This window comes from Anolis carolinensis, chromosome 3 (genome assembly GCF_035594765.1).
Source record: "Anolis carolinensis isolate JA03-04 chromosome 3, rAnoCar3.1.pri, whole genome shotgun sequence".
Lineage (NCBI taxonomy): Eukaryota > Metazoa > Chordata > Lepidosauria > Squamata > Dactyloidae > Anolis > Anolis carolinensis.
This window is the reverse complement of record NC_085843.1, coordinates 105,647,585-105,672,836: the sequence shown is the minus strand read 5'-3', so window position 1 is coordinate 105,672,836 and position 25,252 is coordinate 105,647,585.

Sequence of the window (25,252 nt, the reverse complement as noted above, 5' to 3'; positions counted from 1 at the left end):
TAAATGGCTTGAGGCCAGGAAATCTGAAAGATCAATTTCTCCTATATGAGTCTGCCAGAAAATTGAGATCTTCAAGGGAGACCCTATTATGTGTCCCTTATTGCCTTGTTTGTTATGATTATGATAATGATCTGCATATTTGTAATTATTGACATCATCATCATCATCATCATCACCATCACCACCACCTATATGCTACATTTTACTCAGAACTGGGTCAGAGGGCTTACAACATTAAAACATTATAGCTAAAACATTATATTTTATCATTAAAATGCAATTAGCTGATTCATAATATTAGAAAACTAAAACATAAATAAGAAATGTTTAAGATGAAAAAGACTGTTTAAACGCTATAGAATTCTATGTAAAGCCAGTTCTTTCTTTTCTTTTTTAAAAACCCTATCAGTTATAGAAAATACTAAAAATTTGCCTATCAACAGAAGGAAGGGGGCACTTACCTCCTCCTGCATAGAGCTTTGGGGGTGGGGGGGGGGACAACCAGACAGGGATTAATTTCAGGAATACATATTTGTCCCCAGCAAAAAAAATTACATTTATGGAAATGTAATTTCCACAAGGGATCATACCTAATGAAGTGAGACAGTATTCTCAACAAACACAAACACATGGTTACATTTTCTTATACTGCTCCTAAGACAAAAATAGCAACCTAACAAACATCATGTATATATCAAGTTGTTATAGATAACTGTGATAAAATCTCTTTAGCAAGCTACACATCCTGTTCATCTTTAACCATTTTTAAGGTATTGAATATGCATGTCAAACAACATAACAATAACCATAACAACCATAACCATAGATATGTGCGCTCACTTAGTCATAGGCAAATAATTCCACTCATTTCAGTATAGCAAAAAATAGAACTATAATGCACGATCTCTCAGAATCTCATGAATGGAAATTATTTTCCAGCAAAAGAGATTTGGCTAAATATTATATTGATCAGCGTGATGTTACCAAAAAAAATTATGATTTTTTTCCCTCTTCACAGATCTTCATTGGAGCTTTTCCCCTTGTTAAAAAGGATTATGCAGATGCACATGCTGTACAAATGTCTTCTAGTATTTTTTAGACAGTATATTTGTATATTCTTATAATAATACACTGAAATCTTTAGAAAATACCATAAATTCTGCTCTCCCTGTGTATATGCACAGATGTTATAAACAATTCTTGAAAGGGAAAAGCTTCAGCTATTAAATTAAAATAGATCTAAATGCATGTTCACAATTAGATACAATAATAATTTATGAATAAAATTGCCAAGGAAATTCCTCTTCTATGTAAAGAATGTGCAAGAGGAATGTTTATATTGATGTAGATGAGTGGGGGGCAATGTCTGCAGATTTGATATCCAATTTTGCCACTGTGACGTTTTATAGGATACATACACACTACGTCACTAAAATGTGACTGAAAATTATTGTTTGCAAAGTGTTTGGTTTTTTAAACTGTTTTTCCTCCCCAGTTTGCATTTATTTCAGTATAAAACTGAAGACACATAACATGAACATTTTCTTCTGACTGTAGAAAGTGTATTACAATCAGAAGAAAATTTTGGTTTTAGGTGGCTTCATTTGTCTACTACTATATGTCAATGCTTTTGGATTTGGGCAGAGAAGCAGGGGTGAGGGATTTTTTAAAAGGCTGGGTTATTATAGGTAGGTACCCACAACCTATATGTTTCACATCCTTGGCATACAACAAGTCTTGGATGTTGTTTAACCTCAATTCAGATAATGTCAAACTTTCATTGCCATCAGCCTTAGACAGCCTACAGAGAGTGTGATCAGTGTAATGTATGATGAACATCAACATGTATAGGACTGAATGTTTCCATCTTTGCTTTTGATTTAAATTTGGATCTACAATTATCCCTCCACTCTTGCAGTTTTGACTTTTGTAGATTTGATGAAAATGTTCTTTCTCTGTTAAACTTTAGATTCTCCAGTGTGACTAGGTGGCCAGCTTCCTCCAGTCATGCTGCAGTACCTAGGGATTTATAGAGGGAAACACCTATCTAATAATATGTTGCAACATTCTCACAGCAGGGCTTTAAAGTGGGCAGCCCCACATTTCTGCCACCTGCAGAATTCTGGGAAATATAGTTTAGGGTGGGGCCTTTTAAAATCTCAGCTACAGAGGTCCTTGCCTTCACCAACTATGTTTCCCAGAATTCTGCAGGTGGCAGAAATGTTGGACTGCCAGCATTAAAGCCCTAGCGTGATAACATGTTAGTCCCTTGATATGATTCTGTTGTCAGTAGGTCAATTACAGAATCATGTTCTAGATATAGAAAGATAGATAGATGATAGATAGATGATAGATAGATAGATAGATAGATAGATAGATAGATAGATAGATAGATAGATAGATAGATAGGACAGACCAGAAAACAGACAACCGAAGGTCTATTTTCATTAATTATTTTATATTGAATTGTTATCTACAATGGGGTGGAACACATAGAGGATTCTAAATTCAGTACTGCCAAAGAGAGGAAGAATAAGATGGCAGAGGAGGCTATAGATCCTCCTTTCAGTACAATAGTTGACTCTTTGAGCCATACAACTACCATTAAACATCCCTCTGGTCTCTAGGGTTTTTTTTAAAAAAAATCTCTCCTCTCCACAGCTGTAATCCAATTAAAAAAAAGAACACTGAAGAAATATTAATGGCATCAAAAACGGAAGCCCCAGAATCTGGATTGGACATAGATGACAGACAGATATGTGATTTAGATAGATAAGAAGAAGCAGAGGAATGTGTGTGTGTGTGTGTGTGTGTGTGTGTGTGTGTGTGTGAACCCCCATAAGTCTCATGAAGTTAATTGCTTACACTCAGGAAGAATGAGGCATAGGGCAGAGCACCTGAAGTAATAAAGGAATAGAACATCATTCATCACTTTCTCACTTTGTGTGACTAAAAAAAGAGAAGAGGGAAGATGTGTTAGTAGGCAGCTGTATACTGACTATTTATGCCTAACTTTTTGTGTGAAGTCTCACTGACTACAACATTAACCAATGCAATAAAGGGTTTTTATGCATCTTGATGTCCTTGTTAGGGATGCATAGCATTATTTAAAGTGAAAAGAAGGGGCAAAGTGTTAGCTGACTCACAGTTTCATTATACAAAATATTATGCAGACAGTGATTATGTGAGATGTGCACAGCTGTGATCCTCCTGATGCAAGTTCCCTTTTGAAATAAATGAGTGAAATGAAAGCATAGAGAAATTCTAGCCTTCTAAAGAGAAGGCATTCAAAGCCCATACTAAAGCATCCAACCCCTTATTGACATGTTAGTACCACCTGGTGAATTGCTGTAGAATCACCTGTTGATGTTGGTCACAGGGATGTCAGTACAGGCCCAACCACGTAGATCTAACGAGGCAGAGTAGGTGTGAGTAGCCTCCATGGCATTTACATGACACAAAGCCAATTTGCCCTACATGTTGGAAAAGGCCACTTAATGTGACTTTATCCTTGATTATTTGAAGTGATTATCCAAAGTCAGATAATGACTCAGAGCTTCCCCACCCTTTGGCCACGTGGAAACAGTTGGACCAGTTCCAGTTTGGAACTGCCCATTGCTGTTTACATAGTTAGACACAGGACAGCACTTACCATTGCCACCATGTTGGAATTGTAGTACAAAATTGCTCCTGGTCATCACTCATTGCCAGTACTGATACTTCCCAATTCTTCTCTCCGAGGCCTCATCTATACTGCTATATAATGTAGTTTCAGAAAGCAGTTTAATTGCATTGAACTGGATTATATGAGTCTACACAGCACTGCTGAACAATGTGGATTCCCTCTCCGCACATGATACCTGGCCGTATGAATACCTTTTCACTGTTGCAGCAGCTCAAAGACTCCCCATCCAGACTCCTCCAAGTCTGATCCAGAGCACACCACTCCAAATACCACAACAAATACCCACCCAGGGTATATGGTCGGTTTGTGGAAAAGAAGGCTTGCCTATGGAGATGCACCCTGGGAGCGCATCTACACGGTGGAATTGATGGAGATTAACACCACTTTAACTGCCATGGTTTAACACTATGCAATCCTGTGAAGTATAGATTGCTGAAGTACCAGGACTCTGTGGTAGGGAGGCTCAGGAACTGCTTATCTCTGCGATTCCCTCCTCCCCTATGAACCCACACGGGTCTTGAGATCCTCCAGGGAGGCCCTTCTCTCATTGCCGCCTCTATCTCAGATGCAGTTGGTGAGGACGAGGGTGAGGGCCTTCTCGGTGGTCATCAGCTGAGTTTTCAATCTTGGCCTTTATTATTATTATTTATTTATTTATTTTATTTATTACAATATTTATATCCCGCCCTTCTCACCCAACAGGGGACTCAGGGCGGCTTACAATAAAACAGACATATAAAAACAGTACAATACACTATAAATCAGTTAAAAATTAACTTACATAAACATTCATTAAATGCATTTATAAAATATAGATAGGCGTGTACAAGTTTAAAAGACTGGGTCTGTCAATTGAGTTCCTGCATACATAATAGTAATTAATGCTGCTGATTCTTATTCGAAAGCCTGGCCCCACAACCAAGTTTTTACCTTCCTACGGAAGGATAGGAGGGAGGGAGCCTGCCTGATTTCAATGGGGAGGGTGTTCCATAGGCGGGGAGCCACTACTGAAAAGGCCCTGTCTCTCGTCCCCGTCAGCCGCACCTGTGAGGCTGACGGGACCGCGAGCAGGGCCTCATCCGACGATCTTAAGCTTCGAGGTGGGTCATAGCGGGAGACACGTTCGGACAGATAAGCTGGGCCGGAACCGTATGAAACTACAACTACCATGAACCCATAGCATTGAGCCACGTAGCTAAATTGATGTCAAGCTGCATGAAATCAACTTGACAGACCACAGTTTGCACTTAGCCATAGAAAGCCATTGAGTGGCATTAGATGAGTCATATTCTCTCAGCATCAAAGAATAACAATGACAAATTTCTGAACAAAATCTGATGGGAAAATACTGTCATAGGTTCACCATAAGATTTGGTTATAAGCATGGTTTTAATGTCTTTTTCCTATATTTGTTTTTTTGTTTGTTTTTAATTATGTTTTTACATAACTCCTTTTTGATGAAAATTTGTTGTAGAAGTGTAATAAATAAATACTTTTCATTAAAATTGTGATATCTTTTCTCATCCCTACCAACATAATAGGAATTTAAGACAAATATGACTGTACATTAAAAAAAATAGAAAAGAAAGGGTAATTATTATTACAGCAAAAAAAAAGTTGTAGTTGTGGAAACTAATGATAAGGGAAATTAAATCTCATGCTTCATAGAATAAAATGATTGCCTTTGGGTGTAAGGGAAAACTTTTCTTTCACAAATGTATATGCAATCATGCTGTGTAGAAAATAATGCCCTTCATTAAAGATTTTTGCAAGTTCCTGAAGCAGGGCACCTAAAAAGAAAAGCAAGTGCTGTGTCTAAGGATTAACCATTTGTAATATACAATATTATTTTGTTAGAGATTATATTAGTAAACCATGATGCAAAAATTAGAACCATAACCATAGGGAGTACAGTATAAACAAGAAATCTTCCCAAAATGGGTAAACAAGAAATTCATTAAAAGTGGGAAAAGTTCTATTTTTAAAATTACTTAATAAGCTGTTCCTAAGAGTCAGTATATTTCAATAAATTACAATATTCAGATCCCACATCAGTTGCATTGTCCTTCTTTCTACATTACCGTTTAGAAAGCTTTTTTAAAATTGATTGCACATAATAGAATATATACCCTACCTAGCATATTATAACTAAAATGTAGGCCCTGTTTCTCTGCCATCAGACAACAGGATCCCTAGCAGTAAAACACAGTCCCTTTCCTCCTATAGACAGTGTTATGGTTGGGAAAAACATACACTTTCTTGTCATTCCCTATGAAATCAAGCAAAAGCAAACTTCTGCAGCCTCACTCGTTTATTCTTCCACATTAATAACGTTTGTTATCTTGACTATATTTGGACGCTCTTAGCTAGAAATGGCCTAATTTTCATCTATCACATGTTGAAGGATTTGCAAGTACTAGGAAGTTAGTGAGTCTTGTTCTATGTCCATGGTAGGCAGCAATGTCTCTTTCTCATCCCTCACATGACTGTTGCAGAAATGCTATTGCTATGGTCTGATTCATTCTACATACTGGGTGCCTGCTTCACAGTTCCAACAATATCACTGCTAGTCACTTGTAATACCTCATATCCAGATATGTGGCAGGTTCTGACAGTCCATAGAATAATTATGTCACTCAGGGTTAGAAATCTACATCTGTTATGAATGACAAATCTGGGAGATTTTTTTAAAAAAAAACCCATGATAGTTCCTTAAAAGACTTACCTGCTGTTTTACGATGCCGCAGTTATTCTACAACTCATGAGAGAAGATTTTAATTTATGAATGCATTCCTATACGACTGTGTTAGCAAGTTGAATGTTTGTTTCTTTTTGGAGATGGAACTTCAGCTGAGAGATTTAAAAGGTCATAAGTCTATAGAGTCCATCTGAACATGCTTTAGACTATCTAGGTTTAAGACAGGAAGAAATACAAACAAATCACAACAATTTCACTGGAAAAGGTATTTCTGCTGACTTGTCTACCTCATACATTTGAAAGGCTTACAAACTATTTCAAGAAAAATGTACCCAAAAAACCATCCTGGAGTGTAGCATCGTGGATGACCATGGCTGCAAATGATCCTTCATCTTTAGAGAAAACAATAGTGTATATTTCTCTAAAGAATACATTTGCTAAGGGGAAGATGGCAGGAGTAGATACAGTCTATAGAAGTACACTGAGACTCCTTTTTCTGGAAATCCAAAACACTTCAAAACCCAACTTTTTGCTGTCTCTCTCATCCACACTTCTATTTTTGAGAAGTTGGGCACAGAAAACAGAAAATTAAGAGGGGACATGATAATCATATTTAAATATTTGAAAGGATGTCATATAAAGGAGGGGAAAATCTTTCTATAGAGACTCAGGCATGAAGCAAATGTTCAAACTTTGGGGGAAAAAATCCACATAAACATTGAAAAAAGCTTCCCGACAGAGGTGTTCAACAGTGAATATGCTGCCTTGGAGGGGGAGAGTTTCTTTCTCTGGAGATTTTTAAACAGAGGATGGATGGTCATCTGTCAGGAGTCTTTTGATTGTTTGTTCCTTCATGGAAGAATGTTGGACTGGAAGGTTCACTCCAGCACAGTCTGAAGTTTGGTTGGAAAAAGGGAAGTGGGAAGATCTAATTATGCTGCTAGATCTACACAAATCCCTTGTAAAAAGCAGGCATTGGGGAAGGGGAAGCCCAAATCCAGCTGTCAGAGTGTGTTGCAAAGTTCTGACTGTATGGCCAATCTATGTCATGGTTTCCCAGACAAGAGTAGGGCAGAGCAAGACCTGGAAATAGAGCATGAGTGAGAAGTGGGATCTGCATTAAAACATGGAAATCCAGTGGGTGACTTTTGGCAAATCACACTCTATTAGAGGAAGTATCAAAGGAAGGTAAAGGTAATACCTTTGAACAAATATGGACAAGAAAACCCCATTATAAGGTCACCCCAGCATCTCCATAAATTGAAAATTACAAAAAAAGTGGACCACAAGGAGAACCTATAGATCCTGCACATACTGGCAACTGCTTAGCCATATGAGTTATTGTCTCAATATGACTGCTTGTGCATTCAGCTATGAGACATTCTCCTAGCCACACCAAGAAATTATTTACCTAGCATATTGTTTCAGCATTTGCAATCTAGTTCACATTGTACAATGAGTAAAAAAGCAAACATTCTGGCCCAATCTACTAGTCCGAACGTATCTTGTCCTATGAGCCAGCAAGATCCTTAAGATAATCTGGAGAGGCCCTGCTCTCAGTCCCGCCTGCCTCGCAAATGCGGCTGGTGGGAATGAGGGACAGGGCCTTCTCGGTGGTGGTTCCCCGGCTGTGGAACACCCTCCCCAGAGAGATCAGACAAGTTCCAACTCTTTTGGGCTTTAGAAGAACCCTAAAAACATGGCTATGTGCCCAGGCTTTTAAAGAATAAACGATAAAGATGACACAGACTGACCTATGGATAAGGCATGAGGTTTTCGGATGAGCATATATATTTTTAAATTTTATATACTGTAATTTTATATTGTATTTAATTGTTTTTAACTGATTTATGCATTGTTGATTGTTTTTGTATCGGCACCTAATTGTGCCAGTGTTGTAAGCCGCCCTGAGTCCCTTTGGGTGAGAAGGGTGGAATATAAATACTGGAAATAAATAAATAAATAAACATGGATTTTTTGTGTGAAATGGCCCCTTGACAGATTTCCTGTGGCAGTTGTCTTAACTGTCAGTTGTCTTAACTGAGTAGGCTTTTCTCATCCAATTAAAAAAAGTACAAACCATCCAACAGAACATTACAGTTTCAGTAGGATCATATGGTACTATATTCTAAATTAAACATCTCATGAAGGATTAAACATTGAGGAGATATTGTTTTGTCAGTTTCCATGTTTTAAAGTCAGGATAACTAATAAACAGATTATGTGAAAAATAAGTATAAACTTTTTTCTGTGTCTCATTAATTACAAAAAAACCCTGTCATATTTACAAGCATATTTTTATACTGTGATCATTTAGAACAAAAGCCAATGTGGCATTATACCCATGAATGTATGTAATGTATTTAGTCCCTCCTCTTTTCACACTAGCAGTCATAAATATTTTGTTTAGGATTGGTACAATACTAAATGAGATAAACAACACACTAAGCCAGTAAATGGTAGGGTTCAGCAAATTGTTCGTATGCTCATTACATTCGTATCAAATTTGGATCTAAAGCACTTTTGAAGCGGGTTCTGAAGCACCTGCTCATTGCCTTCCCAATATTAAGAATTTGAATCAAAAGGCACCTTTGTTTCTTCTGTCACGGATGTCTTCGGATGTAGCTGTGACCAAGCCCCACTGAGAGGTGAAGCCAAACATGTTGGCATGCCTCTCAACCAATCAGGGCTGACGGAAGAGGGAGTGAGAGGCGGGGGCTTTTTCCAAAAAAAAAAATGTTTTAAAAAACTTTGAAAATTTCCCCAAAAAATCAGTGGACTGGTGAAACATTATGAAACTTGATAGACAAAGTGTACTAAATATCTTCTGCAATTGTAGCAAATATTACCCCAATAGCTTTAAAAATTAAGGAGAATGGAGCCTCTGAATTTTCCCCATTTATTTACTGGGAAGCGAGGAGACACAATGCCTGCACTAAACTACATTTCCCAGAAAGCTTTGGGCTAAGCCAATCATGGCTGACCAAAGAGGGAGGGAGAGTCGGGTGCCTTTTCAAAAAAATTTGTTTCAAAAAACTGAAAATTCCCAAAACTCAGTGTATAGGTGAAACATTATGAAACTTAATAGGCAAAGAGTGGTAAATATCTTCTGCGATTGTAGCAAATTTCACCCCAATAGCTTTAAAAATGAAGGAGAACAGGGCCTCTGAATTTTCCCCATTTATTTACTGGAAAGTGAGAAGCCATATGCTATACATTCCACTTGCCTCATTTCCAACAGACCTCTATGCAGAGACCCTCCCTGATGGACTTTGTAGCTGCAAGGCCATTCAATGCTAATCAAGGTGGCCAATGGCAACATTCACACATGCCTCCAACAGACAAGGCTTGCCTCATTTCCAACAGACCTCTATGCAGACACCGTCCCTGGTTGACTTTGCAGCTACAAGGCCATTCAATGCTAATAAACTACATTTCCCAAAAAGCATTGGGCTGGAGCAGAAGTTTCCCCAATAGTACTATGCCTGCTTTAAAACTACAATTCCCAGAAATCCCAAGTCCTCTCTCCTCTTAACATTCCTCACCCCCTTTTGTCATCACTTGACCATCTTGACCAAATGTGAATTCTTGGAAGGTATGAGAAGTTTAGAGAGAGGGGGGGAGAGAGGGAGGGAGGGAGAAGTTTGAAAGTTGGACTCTGATTGTGGCTTGATTCCCCACTCAGCCATGGAAACCCGCTTGGGCAAGTCACACACTGTGAGCCCCAGAAAACCCAATGAAACAGGAAATAACACTTTCAAACCAGGAGCAGATTTCCTTTTTCAGAGGCTGATGGCCATCTGTCAGGAGTGATTTGATGGTGTAGTATGATTTCTGTTCCTGGGTGATAAATGTCATTTCCTAATTGGTTCCGTCATAGAAAACATGGCTAAACTTTATTACACTGCCAAAACTTTGTCTTTGCGCAAGGGACATGGTGCTATGATAGCACATTATGGTTTGCTGGGACACTGTCCACCAATTTCACTGAGTTTCAGCCACAAAAACAAAGTTTCTGAAGTAGAACAATGACTGTCAAAATAAAGACAACCCAGTGAAACAGGAAATAAGACTTTCAAACCAGGAACTGATTTCTGCAATTTAAAAAATGGTTTATTATAAAAGCTATGAAAATTTGCCAAAGATCAAAAGATAAGGAAAACGTTCTGAAATTTGGTAAGCTAACAGTGGTAAATGTGTTCTACCACTGTAGAAAATTTAATTAGGATAGCTCAACTAATGAGGGAGAGAGAAGCCCCTTAATTTTCCCCTTTGAAGATAATGTTTTCCTTCATGCGCATGTGCATCCACCATCAACGAAGTACATAAGAAGATTTGGAAGTTTCAGAAAGTTTTGAATTTTTTGCTTCAGAATTCGGAAATGAGTTTAAAAACAAAGTGCCAGTACCCCCTACTTTTGAAGCGAGCATTGAACCATTTTTTTTTTCATGGATCACACATGCCTAGTAAATGGGTTGGGGGAGGTGGGGGATGGAAGGAGAGGTTTTGGTAGCATAATAACTATGTAAAGAATATTCTAAGGTGTCATTCCAACCTTCTGGAGAAGATGAGGGAGAAGAACAAATGTGAATATTTTTGGAATCTAGGTGTTTAAACTACTGGGAGCAATTACTTCCTACCAATTTACTTAGAAAGTATCACTCAGCTGCTCATGTATGCTTTTCATGCTGCATGTAGAAAAATCTGCATACGGGCAGCAATTCCATTTTATTGATCATTCCAGTGATCCAATTTTACACCTTTCTCAGCAAAGAGAAACAAAATTAATATTTTATTTACTATTCACTTTTTTTTTTGCATGGATTCTGATCCAGTGATAAATAAAGTACACACAATCAGTAGAAAGTACACTCATTATACACTTTTTCTATAAGGAATTACATTGTAGAAGATCATATTTGTTAATGCCCTTATCATTCTGATATTTGTTTCCCTTAGGCAATAAATGAGACAAGGCAAGACTTTGACTTTCAGAAGTTCCTTAGAAGGTCAGGCTGGGCTTATTTTTAATATTTATCATTCCATATCCTGCATTATTTACAGTGCTAATCAGAATAGCATTGGGAGCATTCATAAATCCCATCCAGACTCTATATAACCTATCAGGATCTTAGAGGTATGTGTGAATGGGAGAAGAATGCATCCCACTATTGTAATGATAAATCATCAGAACTCAAATTAATAATTTCTTTCAGTGATGCAGAAATTTCTCATTCTGCCATATACAGTGGAGGCTTGTATTGAATCTATAGCACTGCTTATTAGGGCTATTCATTAGCTTGATTGTTCTCTAAAGTGGTAATCTCAAATGTGCTTGTTACAGAGTAACCCTGTAGATTGTAAATATATAATTCTGGAAAAAATATTGTAGAGAGTCCAATTATCTAATTACAGTCTAAACACTTAAAATATGCATGTTTAATTATTCTATTCTTCCTTTCCAGTCCAAGGACACAGCCAACTCTTCTAGTCTCTCCAAACTCTCCTGACAATGGAAACCTAAGATGGGCTATTTCTTAGGGCTGTGTAACTCTTTGATGGATGCATTTCATAAGATTCATACATATGAAATAATATTAAGGAACGTGAGGGGTGCTCATGCTGCTTCTTCCCCAAAAGGACTGGATTTGGTTCCACCAAAAGGCCTTGGGGGGGATGGTGAAGCTGGAGTGGAGGGAGAAACCCTGCTCTTTTCCGAAAGGGGGCATGGAGGGGTTTCAAAAAAAGATTTCAAAAGAATAGGGAATTGTTAGGAGTTGAATCAACCCTGTGAAGTAGGCAAAGCTAAGAGGCAATAACTTCAAAGTTTACCTAGTAGGGAGAGACAGGCAGAGGGAGAGACAGGCAGAGGGAGAGACAGGCAGAGACCATCACATTGAGGTGTTAAAGCGGGAAGCGAGCAGAATTTTGGAAAATGTAGTTTAGGATAGGGCCTTTTTAATTCTCTGCCACAGGGCTCCTCACCTTCTCAAGCTTCATTTGCCAGAACTCTGCTTACCGCCTTGTGCCACCTCCTCCTCCTCTTCCTCCTCCTCCCTGATAGTTTTGGTGGGGAAAACTCATTTTCATTCTTTAAAGGGATTTTGAGATATAAGGGGGTTGCTGGGAGTTGAATCAGCCCTGTCAGGTAAGCAAAGTTGAGTGTCAGGAACTCCAAAGTTTACGTAGTAGGCTTCTTATTCTTATTAATTTCAAAGGCTAGATGGGCATCTGTTGGGGGTGCTTTGACTATGCTTTTCCTGCCTGGCAGAAGGGGGTTAGAATGGATGGCCCCTGGGGTCTTCTAGTGAAATAGTGCTATTAAGTTTATGTTGGTTAAAATTCCCTAAAAAAAAGTAGATGTGCATATCTTTCTGAAACTTGGGGAGGAATGATGCCCTGGTTATGTTGTATCATGGAAAATAAAAATTCAAGGAGATCACTCTTGACGTTTTTTTTAAAACGTTGTTCATAAAAAACTATTTAAAATTCCCCAAAACTGGTGAATGAGTGAAATGTCCTGAAATTGGACGGGGGGGGGGGGGGGGTTACAGTGCTAAATGTGTTCTACTATTGTCAGGACCCAGGCTGCAGAGCACCAATAACCAAACACAGAGGCCAGAATCTATCTAATATCTTTATTGTAGAAATATATAAAGTTAATAAAAGCAAGTGTAGAAAATAGTCCAGAAGTAGACCTTTCAGGAAAGGTCAAAATTAGTCCAAGGAAACAATGTCCAATATGAAATATTAAGGTCCAAAGTTGTAATCCAGTAACCAAAACACTCACTTTGCCAAGCAAAGTGAGGGGAGATGACAAGGTCCTTTAGTCCATGAAACTTAAGCAAGGCTAGGAAGCAGAACTTGATTCTTGGAACACTAGGCTTATTTCAAGGCAACAAGAAACGAGGAGCAAGAACAGGATCCGTGGTAAATTCGTGGCGAGGTCCGGGAAGCAAGGCAAGGTCCGTGGAGCAAGACAAGGTCCTGGGAAGCAAGGCGAGGCTGGAAACGGGAACAAAGGGCTTGGACGCGGGAGTAGCGAAGTCCACACACAACCTACTCCCGAAGCTGACGAATTGACTCCGCAAGATTCCTACGTGGGCAAAACACCTAAATAGGGTCTCGTTTCCCCGCCAAAGAACAATTCTCTGGGGAACCAGAACCGAAAGCCATTCTCTGTGTCCAGATGCATGACTCCCTAAAGTTTCCCATGGGAAGCAGGCTTAATCATCTGAATGCCTGGCAGCAATCCTAGCGCTCCTGCGAGAAGCCTCCTGAGCGCCTTTCTGTTGTTTATAATAATCGCGGTGAGAAAATGGGGGAGATTTCGGCTCAAGGCTTGTTTGGCAGACTTCTGGAAGGCAAGTCTCCTGCAGGTGCAAGGGCTCCAATTCTGGCTGGAAAAGCTCCAATTCTGGCTGAAACGGTGGGAAACCAAAGTTTTCCTCTTCATCTGTCACAACAGTGTTAGGAACGGGACTACATGGCCCATGAGTCATCACAACTATCATCCTGATAGCACTAAAAATGAGGGAGAAAGGAATCCCAGAAGCATCCCCCCCGTACACAATTACTTGACCAAAAAAGTAAAGAAAAAATTGTTATATTGTTATCGTTACGATACAGACCCCAACGACATTTTAGAAACACTTTAGAAATGATTTCACTCCCCCCCCCAATTTAGTAATGAGTGTTGAAACATTTATTCATTGATCAAATAGGCCTATTATCTATACCCAGTCCAGAACATTAACTAATCAGCTATCATGGAATTGTCTACAAAAGATACAGTAAAGTTTTCCTCTTCATCTGTCACAACAGTGTTAGGAACGGGACTACATGGCCCATGAGTCATCACACTATCCCCCTCCTCAAGGCCCCCCTCAAAAATGGGCTCCCTTCCCGAGGTGCGGGGCCGCGGCTTGGCGGGGTAGGCCTGGTGGAAGCGGCGGGCTAAATCAGAGGCATGGACTGTGGAAGCGTCTTCCCAAGAGCGTTCTTCGGGGCCAAAACCTACCCAGTCAATGAGATACTCAAGGCGGCGGTGATGAAAGCGAGAATCCAAAATGTCCTGAACCTCGAATTCCTCCTCCCCATCCACCAAAACAGGAGTGGGGGCCGGCCGGTCTGCATCAGGGCGCACACCATCCGCCGGAAGGAGCAGGGAACGATGAAACACTGGATGAATGCGCATAGAGCGCGGAAGTTGAAGTTTGAAAGTCACGGGGTTAAGTTGCGCCACCGCTGGATAGGGACCAATGAAACGGGCATCTAGCTTCCGGCAAGGGCGGTGGGAGGGCAAAAAGCGAGTGGACAGAAGAACCCGGTCTCCTACCTTGATTTCGGGGCCCGGCTGGCGATGTTTGTCAGCGTGACGTTTATAGTCCTCCTTGGCTTGGTCTAGTTGCTGGAGCAAAAGTTGTTGCACCGCTGTGAGTTCTTGCAGCCAGTCCTCTGCTGCGGGAACTTCTGAGGTTTCAATGACCAAACGAAAGAAACGTGGATGGAAGCCATAGTTTGCAAAGAACGGGGTTTCTTTAGTTGAAGCCTGGACACCATTGTTGTAGGCAAACTCCGACAGCGGTAACAGGGAAGCCCAATTGTCCTGCTGATAGTTTACATAACAGCGAAGGTATTGTTCCAAAGTGGCATTGGTGCGCTCAGTTTGCCCATCCGTTTGGGGATGGTGAGCCGAAGATAAACGAGAGTCTATGCCTAATAGTTTTTGTAGTGCTTTCCAGAAACGAGAGGTGAATTGAGTCCCACGGTCTGTGACCAAACTCTTGGGCAAACCATGTAGTCTGAAAACATGCTGAAGGAATAAATCTGCAGTCTCTTTGGCCGTGGGGAGGCCATCGCAGGGAATGAAATGGGCTAACTTGGTAAAAAGGTCCACCACCACTAGAATCGTGGTGAATCCAAGGGAAGGTGGTAGGTCAGTGATAAAATCCGCAGAAATTATTTCCCATGGACGAGATGGAGTAGGAAGGGGATGCAGTAGCCCTGAGGGCTTTTCCCTTCTTGTCTTGGAGCGCTGGCATACCGGGCAGGTATTGACATATTTTTCCACATCCTTGCGGATCTTGGGCCACCAGAAATCTCTTAGGATCAAATGCATGGTTTTAAATAATCCGAAATGCCCTGCTGGCTTGCAGTCATGACACAGACGAAGTGCCTTTTCCCTGCTCGGTCCTGGAGGGATGTAGACATGATTTCTATAGCAAAGCAACCCATCCTTAATCGAGAAAGGAAAATGTAGTCCTTGGCGAAGTTGATCTTGAGCCCAGGCATCCGCCTGTTGACTGGCCCTGATTTCCTGAGCACAAAGGGGCCCTGGAGCAGAGGAAGTAGATTCAATTGAAGTGGATTTGGTGTTCCCCACTGTGAGCGTGGCAAAGTTCTCGGGCTGTAGCAATTGGGATTCAAAGGTCTCTCTGCGCCCTGCAGCATATTCTGGTTTCCGTGATAGAGCATCTGCTTGCTTGGTCTGAGCTGGGGTTACATAATGGATCTGGAAGTCAAAACGCTCAAAGAATAAAGCCCAGCGCTGCTGCCTCTGATTTAACTTGCGGGCAGTTCTTAGATGTTCTAGATTCCGATGATCAGTATAGACCTCAATGGGAAATTTGGCCCCTTCTAACCAATGTCTCCAAATATCAAAGGCTGCCTTTATGGCCAAAAGTTCTTTTTCCCAAATAGTGTAATTTCTCTCTGGGGCTGTTAGTTGACGGGAGTAAAAGGCACAAGGGTGAAGATGATCTCCCACTGGTTGCAAGAGTACAGCCCCAATTGCCACATCGGAGGCGTCAACCTGCACAACAAAAGGGGTTTTAGGATCTGGGTGCTGAAGGATTGGTTGGGACGTGAATAATTTCTTTAGTTGCTGGAACCCTTTCTCTGCTTGCTCCGTCCAGCGGAAAGGCTGTTTTCCACGGATGCAGCTGGTGATTGGATCAGACCAGCGGGCAAAGTCTGGGATGAACTTGCGGTAATAGTTCGCGAACCCCAAGAAACGCTGCACCTCTTTCTTGTTGGTTGGCGCCCGCCATTCCAATACTGCTGAAACCTTTGCTGGGTCCATGGAGAGCCCTAGTGGCAAGACATGGTATCCCAGGAAATCTACCTCTTGTAGATCAAAAGCGCATTTTTCCAGCTTGGCATAAAGTCCATGATCCCGCAATCGTTGTAACACCATTCTGACGTGGTTCTCATGTTCTGATTGTGATCTAGAAAACACCAAAAAATCGTCCAAGTAGATGATCAAGAACCGATCTAGATAATCCTGAAAGATGTCATTGACAAAATGCTGGAACGTTGCGGGAGCTCCACATGATCCGTAATTCATGACTAGGGACTCGAATAATCCGAATTTTGTCTGGAAGGCGGTTTTCCACTCGTCCCCCTCCCTGATGCGAACTAGATTATAAGCCCCCCGAAGATCCAGCTTGGTGTAAACCTTGGCCCCTCGAAGCCGGTCTAGTAGGTCCGAGATCAAAGGTAGGGGATAGCGGTTCCGCTTAGTGATATTGTTCAATGCTCTATAGTCCACCACCAAGCGTAGGTCCCCTGACTTCTTCTTCACAAACATCACTGGGGAAGCGGCCGGGGTTTGAGAGGGTCTGATGAACCCCTTGCGGAGGTTTGACTCTATGAACTCCCTGAGAGCTTCTTGCTCTGGTTCAGTCAGGGAGTAGAGGTGTCCTCGCGGGATCGGGGCCCCCTCCACCAAGTCAATGGCACAATCATAAGGCCTATGCGGGGGCAGTTTCTCGGCTTCCTTCTCATTGAAAACATCCCAAAAGTCTGAGTATTTCTTGGGCAAGGTGATGATGGATTCAGCGTCTGTGGCATGGCAGACCTTGGCTACAAGACAATGGTTTTGGCAATACTTAGAAGCAAACTGTAGTTCTCTGTTGGTCCAAGAGATGCTGGGGTCGTGGAGTGTCAGCCATGGAATCCCTAGAATCACAGGGAAATGAGGAACCTCGGTAACAAAGAAGGAAATCTCTTCCATATGTTCCCTTATCCACATTCTGGTGGGTTCAGTCCATTGGCTTACTGGACCTGTCTTTAGGGGGCGGCCATCTATGGCTTGCACCACCCGGGCATTCTTGAAATCGTGATATTGTAATCCCAGAGAGTCGGCATACTCTCTATCAATGAAATTGTTTGTTGCTCCTGAGTCTATCATGGCATGGATCATGACAGGTCCTTTTTTCGCTGACCACAAGGTGACCACTAGGAGAAATAGGACCCCGGTTGGCGGCTCTTGAGTGGGGTAGAGAGTGGCGAGCCTCTCTACGCCCGGTCTACAAAAGATACAGTAAAGATGGGTAAGAGTTCTGGGTGATGAAATAACTGTTTTTCTGCACATGGAAACATGCACATCAATAAGGTTGGTTCTTCTTGGAAAGATTTCTCAAAGAATAGGGTGAATGTAGCTCAGAGTCTACATGTAAACTCTGGGTGGACTTGCAGAAACTAGAAATCCATGAGAACACATACAATGGCGTAAATGCATATAGAACAGCAGAAGAAACATGATATCACTGGTGGAAGTAAATGGGAATATATGGGAAATGTGACTCAATCTATAGTATGAACTGAAGAACAATATAGCCGGACCTCCACGTTTATTTACCTTTCATAGATTTGATTATTCACAGATGTTATTAAATTTTCTCTTTAGGAATCTCTGGGTACTCCCACATGACTCTATAGTCAGCTTCCACAAAAAGTGATATTTCAGATATTTTTTTAAAAAAAACAGCTTTTTCATTCACATTTTTCCACTTTCATGGGGATCCTGCATCCTTAAATCCTGCAAAAGTGCACAATCCATTATACATCCTTTTTCATGGAACTGTATTCTTGTTCATATGGATATATGTGGGCTTCATGAAAGCAAATATAATCTGTAGTTAGCTCTTTATTGCTCTCTTTGACAATATCAGATTTCATTTAACTTTTATACATTCATTCTCAATACATTCTTTTTATCTAAATTGGATTTAGACAAAGTAACTGCTCAATTACAACTTTCACCAGTCCTTCATAACATAACCAATTCATAAAAAGGATAGGAATTGCAGTCCTGTAAACCTCTGGAAGGGTGAATTTTGTCACTAGATTTACTAGTCCCATCTTGAGGTGATGAGAATTAACATTTGGCAATTACCACTTACTTACCATTTGCCAATAATTATTTCAGCAATATGAATGGATACAGAGCAGTAATAGACTGTTTCCCACTTGAACTGAGAACATTACACCAAATCAAAACATATTTAATAAGTAGCCTGAAATCCCTGGAAACCCATTCTTATAAGTCCCACTTTCAGTCTGTTGTGCACTTACTATACGGTTCAATATAATTTAGATATACTGTACATTACCAATATAACCAGAGCATGTTTGTGCTTTCTGTTAGATGACTTTAAATAGCACTGACCCTACTAGATGGTGTTTATTCAGCTTGCAACCTTTTTCAGATTTAATAGGCAATCCTTCATCCAAGAGCAAACAGCCTTTAACAGGCCTCCCATAGATCTTTAAAGAGTTTGCTGTCAGCACTGCTGCATTCTATTTCATTTATGACCTTTTTTGGGCTGAAAAACTGCCTCCTTTTTGCCTCTAAATGCTTGGGTGATAGAAAATGGAGAGGCCATACACTTTTTTATAAATGTACTGTAAATTCTATTTACCAGTAAGAAATGAGACTGTTAAGTCTCATTTTTTGTTGTTCGCATTCATGATTAAAATGTAGAGACATGGATGAAAAATGAGGTGCAAGGAAGTTAAAATCATTTAAAGGAACACTAAATGAGGTGGTGACAATTATATGCAAAATATATTCTTTCCAGAGCAAGTGCATATTATAAAAATGGGAGTGGTCAAACAGATCACAATTAGACTAGTAGAATGGGAATTGATATGGAATAAAAAATTAAAATATACATGTTCCTCCGACTTACAAGAAAATTGCCTCAAGATGTTTCAACACTGGTATCTAACACCAAAGAAGCTAGGATCAATGTACAAAAATATCCAAAACAATTTTTGGAAGTGCAGAAAACAAGAAGGAATATTTTACCGTGCATGGTGGACTTGCAGAGAAAACAAAATACTGGAAAAGAATTCACGAAGAAACACAAATAATAATAATAATAATAATAATAATAATAATAATAAGGGCTGAGGGCTGTGCTGGCGGTAGTGTAACTACCGGCAGGTCCAACCAAGCCAGAGAGGCCTCAGCGGAGGAATGCAACCAAGTGCACCTAACCCATTAGCATATGGAGAATCAAACCAAAACAAAGTCTATACTGGCTCGGTCGTCGCCCAGGATAAAAAGGACCGCGGTGGATGCTGCTGATTCTGGACATCCATCGACAAGTGGGCTACGGAATCATCAAAACCCAAATGAACAGTCACAGAAGCGGCAGAAATATACAATGCCAGAAAACCGCACAGTCATGAAATGCTATTACAACTCTGAACCTGAAAAGCGCGGCTACCAAAAAAGGATGCATCAGCTATGGAAACAAGAGTACCCTGACTCACAGATAACAGAACCCCGACTGGCTGACCAACGAAGATTCATAATCAGAAACAAAGTGTTCAGTGAAGTTGAACACGAAGAAATCCAGAAAATCTGCAAAGCAAATTACCATCAGAACACAGCACAGACAGCAGCAGAGACTCCAGCAACACTTGGAACGGTGGAACAGATTGAACCAGAAGAAAGTGTGGAGCTTTTGCAAGAATTTGATGAACCAGCACTTGAAACACCTGTTGAACCACCAGGAACCTTGACAGCAAGACAACAAGAGCTCAAGGATAAGATCATGGCTCATGCTGCAGCAAATGCAATAAGACAGCGGCTCCCAACTCTAAAAACAGTGCCCAAGAGACACCTGGCGCCTCTCATGAAAGATGTGAATGCAGCACTCTCCACTGTCCAAATAACATCAATTGAACAAACAAACCAGTATGCCTACAGTGCAGCAGTGATAGTAACAGAAGAGCTTGGGCTCCTACAACCAAGGCAGCCCCAAAGAAAATCGACTGGAAAACCAAAGTGGAAGGTCAGGCTAGAGTTGAAAATCAAAAAGCTTAGATCAGATGCAAGTAACCTGAAAAATGTGAAAGAGAAGAAACTGAAGAATGACAAAATCAAGCAATACCTGATCCGAAAGTACTGGCTGAACAGTAGAAAAATTGAAGAAGCTTTGGAAATTGTGAAAGAACAAATTACAGCAACAGCCAGAAAAATTGAAAGATATGAAGCCAGAATCATCCAGTACAGACAAAATCAACTGTTTCAATCAGACCAAAGACGGTTCTACCAGAGTCTGAACCAAACAACAGACACAGTAACCATAAAGCCAGAGAAAACTGCAACAACGAAGTTCTAGAAAGAGCTTTGGGAAAATAATAAGAACTACAACAAAAACGCTGGGTGGATAAAGGAGTTTGAAGGAAAATTCTCACAGAACAAAATGGAACAGATGGAAATAACAACTGAAATGATCAGCAAACGAGTGCAAAAAGTCAAGAACTGGACATCGCCTGGTAGTGATCAAGTTCATGGATTTTGGCTCAAACATCTGATTAGTTTACATGGAAAAATGGCCCAACAATTCAATGAGATGCTGCAGAAAGGAAGTATCAGTGAATGGCTAACAACTGGAAGAACTTACCTGATACAAAAGGATCCAGCAAAAGGAGCAGCACCAGGAAACTACAGGCCAATAACGTGTCTGCCCACTATGTTTAAACTACTGACTGGCATGATAGCTGACAGAATTCAAGACTATCTTGAAGAAAAAAACATCTTGCCAGATGAACAGAAAGGCAACAAACGGAAAAGCAGGGGCACAAAAGACCAGTTATTGATTGACAAAATGATTCTGGAGAACTGTAAAAGCCGAAAAGCTAATCTTCACATGACGTGGATTGACTACAAAAAGGCCTTTGACTCACTCCCACACAGCTGGATCATCAAGTGCCTGGACGCCATCGGGATTAGTAAAAACGTTGGCACCTTCATTGAAAACATGATAGAGCACTGGAAAACTGAACTGTTTGTTGGAAATGAAAGCTATGGACTTGTCAACATCAGGAGAGGAATTTTCCAGGGGGACTCATTGTCCCCTCTGCTTTTCATTATTGCCATGATCCCTCTGTCAACAATCTTACAAAAAACAAATCTCGGCTACCAAACATCTAAGAATTCTCACAAAATTTCGCATCTGATGTACATGGATGACCTGAAGCTGTATGGAAAAACGAGAACTGAAATCCAGTCTCTGACTAACACTGTCCGAATTTTTAGCACTGATATCAAGATGGAGTTTGGTTTGGACAAATGTTCGACAGTGGCATTGAAGAAGGGGAAAATCATTGAAAGTGAGGGCATAAATATGCCTAATGGCCAAACAATAAAGTGTCACCAGCCAGAGGCCTATAAATATCTGGGCATATTACAGCTGGACAACATCAAGCATGAACATGTAAGACTGTGGTCAGTAAAGAATACACACAAAGGGTCAGAAAAATTCTCAAAAGCAAGCTCAATGGAGGCAACACCATCAAGGCCATAAACACCTGGGCCATGCCTGTCATAAGATATACTGCTGGCATTATAAACTGGACACAGATGGAACTGGACAATTTGGACAGAAAAACAAGAAAACTCATGACCATTCATCACTCACTGCACCCTCGCAGTGATGTTGACCGGCTATATCTGCCTAGAAGATCAGGGGGCAGAGGACTCTTACAAGTAAAATAAGCAGTCAAAGAAGAAGAACATGCCCTGGCAGAATATGTAAAGCAAAGTGAAGAACCTGCTTTGATTGAAGTCAAAAATCAGAAACTCCTCAAAGCATAGCAGACAAAAAACCAGTACAAGAAAGCCACACTACAAACTAGAGCTGACAGCTGGCACAACAAAACATTGCATGGAAAGTTCCTTGACAAAATTGAAGGAAAAGCTGACAAGGAGAAGACCTGGCTCTGGCTCACGAATGGGACTCTGAAGAAGGAGACAGAAGGCCTGATCCTTGCAGCCCAGGAGCAAGCCATCAGAACAAATGCAATTATGGCCAAGATTGAAAAATCAGCTGATGACCCAAAATGCAGACTGTGCAAGGAAGCTGACGAAACCATTGATCATCTCCTCAGCTGCTGTAAGAAAATTGCACAGACAGACTACAAACAGAGGCACAACTGTGTGGCCCAAATGATCCATTGGAACTTATGCATCAAGTACCACCTGCCAGCAGCAAAGAACTGGTGGGATCACAAACCAGCAAAGGTCGTGGAAAATGAACACGCAAAGATACTGTGGGACTTCCGAATCCAGACTGACAAAGTTCTGGAACACAACACACCAGATATCACAGTTGTGGAAAAGAACAAGGTTTGGATAATTGATGTTGCCATCCCAGGTGACAGTTGCATTGATGAAAAACAAAAGGAAAAACTCAGCCGCTATCAGGACCTCAAGATTGAACTTCAAAGACTCTGACAGAAACCAGTGCAGGTGGTCCCGGTGGTGATGGGCACATTGGGTGCCGTGCCAAAAGATCTCAGCCGGCATTTGGAAACAATAGACATTGACAAAATTACGATCTGCCAACTGCAAAAGGCCACCCTGCTGGGATCTGCACGCATCATCCGAAAATACATCACACAGTCCTAGACACTTGGGAAGTGTTCGACTTGTGATTTTGTGAAACGAAATCCAGCATATCTATCTTGTTTGCTGTGTCATACAACATCGTTGTGTCAATAATAATAATAATAATGAAAAAGACATTTCCTATGAAAGCAGAATATTATCTTTTAGGATTAACTGACGGTATGATGGATTTTAACCAGAATGAAGAAATCTTATTTACCTACATAGCCACTGCAGCAAGGATAACCTTTGCAAGATGTTGGAAATCACAAGAAATTCCCACAAACGAACAATGGCTAGATAAATTAGATGAAATTTATGATATGGACAGATTAACCTTCTTACTGAAGGAAAGTAGTGGAAAACCACTAAAGATGACAGATTGGAAGGTATATGAAGAATATAGAAAGATTGCATACGACTAATATGGTAAACAAGAGTTCCCGAGATAAGAACACGAAAAGAGACCAGAATACATGAACAAGATGATTTCCAAATAAGATGAAACTGTGATGTCTCATGGGCCATGTAGTCCCGTCCCTAACACTGTTGTGACAGATGAGGAGGAAAACTTAGGTTTTCCTCCGTTTCAGTCAGAATTGGAACTTTCTCAGCCAGAACTGGAACCCTTGCACCTGCAGGAGATTTGCCTTCCAGAAGTTTGCCAAACAAGCCCTGAGCCAAAATCTCCCCCTTTTTCTCGCCGTGATTATTGTCAACAACAGAGAGGAGCTCAACAGGCTTATCGCAGAAGCCTGAGAATCGCGGCCAAACAAATGGTTGATTAGCCTGCTTCACATGAGAGACTTTAGGGAGTCATGCATCTGGACCCAGATAATGGCTTTCGCTTCTGGTTCCCCAGAGAATCTGCTCTTGGCGGGAAACCGAGACCCTACTTAGGTGTTTTGCCCACGAAGGAGTCTTGCGGAGTCAATTCGTCAGCTACGGGAGTAGGTTGTGTGTGGACTACGCTACTCCCGCGGTCGAGTTCTTGTTCCTGTTTCCAGCCCTGCCTTGTTTCCCAGGACCTTGCCTTGCTCCACGGACCTTGCCTTGTTTTTGGACCTCGCCACGAATTTACCACGGATCCTGTCCTTGCTCCACGTTCCTTGTTGCCTTGAATCAAGCTTTGTGTACCAAGAATCAAGTTATTTCCTTGCCTTGCCTAAGTTTCATGGACTAAAGGACCTTGTCATCTCCCCTCACTTTGCCTGGCAAAGTGAGTGTTTCGGTTACTGGATTACAACTTTGGACCTTACTATTTCATATTGGACATTGTTTTCCTGGACTATATTTGACCTTTCCTGAAAGGTCTTCTTCTGAACTATATTCTACATTTACTTTTATTGACTTTACATATTTCCTTAATAAAGATATTAGATAGATTCTGGCCTCTGTGTATGGTTATTTGTGCTCTGCAGCCTGGGACGTGACAGAAACCGTGAAGAGCAAACAATGGAAGATCAACATTCTTCCTAACCCACTATTCTTTATTCTATCCTAACCTATTTTCTTACCCTTCTAATCTATACCTCTGTACTGGTTTCTGCCAGAGTCTTTGAAGTTCAATCTTGAGGTCCTGATAGTGGCTGAGTTTTTTCTGTCGTTTTTCGTCAATGCGACTGCCACCTGGGATGGCAACATCAATGATCCAAACCTTTTTCTTTTCCACAACTGTGGTGTCTGGTGTGTTGTGTTCCAGAACTTTGTCAGTCTGGATTCGGAAGTCTCTGAGATTACCCAAGATTATATTTTTCCCAATGTTATCTATTAGGGATGTTCAATTTTCTGTTAGTCAGTGTAAATCATATCAATTTTGTTAAATTCGTACTTACGATGTGTTATCCAACATGTGGGCATGGCCCCTGCCAAAAAACTTAAGATTCAAACATATCTGATACATTTTCATTTGAATCTCGGAAGCCTCCCAAAGTCAATTTCATTTTCAGCACAAGGAAGCAAAGCAAAGCCAAAAAGGCTGCCTTTCCTTTTTAAATTAAAGGCCTCTCACCAAGAGAAAGGGGAAGCAGCAGGGAGAAAGAATTCGCTGGGAAAGAGACTGAGAAAGGACAGAATTCTAGGAAATGTAGTTTGGGAAGGCAATAAGCCCTATGCGAGAAAATTCAAAACACCTAAACTGTTCAGCATCAGAAAGTCCCAATCAGGTTGGGGAGAGCTA